The following is a 1,262-nucleotide window of genomic DNA, read 5'->3' on the forward strand; positions in this document are numbered from 1 at the left end:
GGGGGGGAGGAGAAGAAGTAGGATATACCAGTAACGTCCTCCAGTTAGCCGAGTGGTAAAATTTAACACCACTTTCAACACGAATGTTTTGATGCTTGTTAGTGATATGACTGAGCAGGCTCCATACATTTCAGAAAACTTTCTTTAAAAAACCAAAACAGCAACAACCAACCAACCAACCAAACAAACAAACAAACACAAAAACGAGTGGGATTCATACGACAATCGAACCAACGACATCGAGATTTTTTGGCGAATGCTTTGTCACTCCATCGGTCCATCCCGCCTTCCTCGGAGAATATGATACGGTCCAAGCTGTCCCGGTCGTTTTATGCAAGAAAAATTTTGAAATTATGCAAACTAAGCCCAGAAATGTGAAATTATGCGATTCTGTTAATTTTAACAAAGAATGATAAAGGGAAATAATCAGAAATTATGCAAAAAATGATCAAATTATACTAAATTATGCGGGGTGCATAAAACCACAGGGACAGGGTCCAAGTGAGGAGCCGGCTGAAGTGGGGTGTACGTTTTTTCTCCAGGTCTGACCTGTGAGACGACCAGAGTTTGGTTAGATCGGGAAAAAAATAAATGGTACCTGTATTATACATGTATCCGCTGTGTGTTCACTTATCAAAGCGCGGCAGTGTCAAGAATAAACATTCACTTCCGATGCAGACCGACAAAAATAGAAGTTGGCATGGTAAAATTGGGGCCAAGAGGCCTTGAAGATCACAGGCGATCAAATGAATGCAAAATGGAAATAATGTGCTCTATGTCGTGGCAAAAAAAGATTCATCGAAACAGTTCCCAAAGAGCAGTTTCAGCTAATTGGTACCAAATCTGGGGCCCACAAAGTCCCCTGAACATAAATTGTAGCGGGCTTCGTTTAGGTCTTGAGAGAAATTACTTCTGTGACCTCTTTTTATCTTGTTGGTACAGTTCTCCACAATATTCGTTGTTTGAAGCAAAAATCGTTTTCCCAGCAGCTTTCACTGTATTGTCCGATTTTGCTGGATGCCGAACTCTAAACTCCAACAAATCTTTCTTCATTTCACGCCAACTTAAGGCAGACCAGGCCGTCTCTTTCTGAATTATTATATAGAGTGTAAACTTTCTGTTCTGTTCTTGTCATCATTGCCGGTGGTTGGAAAGTCTTGCTTCTTTTCTTTTCCTCTGTTGCATTTTCCTTGCACAAAATGACCATTATCTTGTCGAGGTGGTTTTCTTTTCTCAAAAGCTTTCTCAAATTTCACCCCCCC

This window comes from Aplysia californica, unplaced genomic scaffold, assembly GCF_000002075.1.
Source record: "Aplysia californica isolate F4 #8 unplaced genomic scaffold, AplCal3.0 scaffold00027, whole genome shotgun sequence".
Classification (NCBI taxonomy): Eukaryota; Metazoa; Mollusca; class Gastropoda; order Aplysiida; family Aplysiidae; genus Aplysia; species Aplysia californica.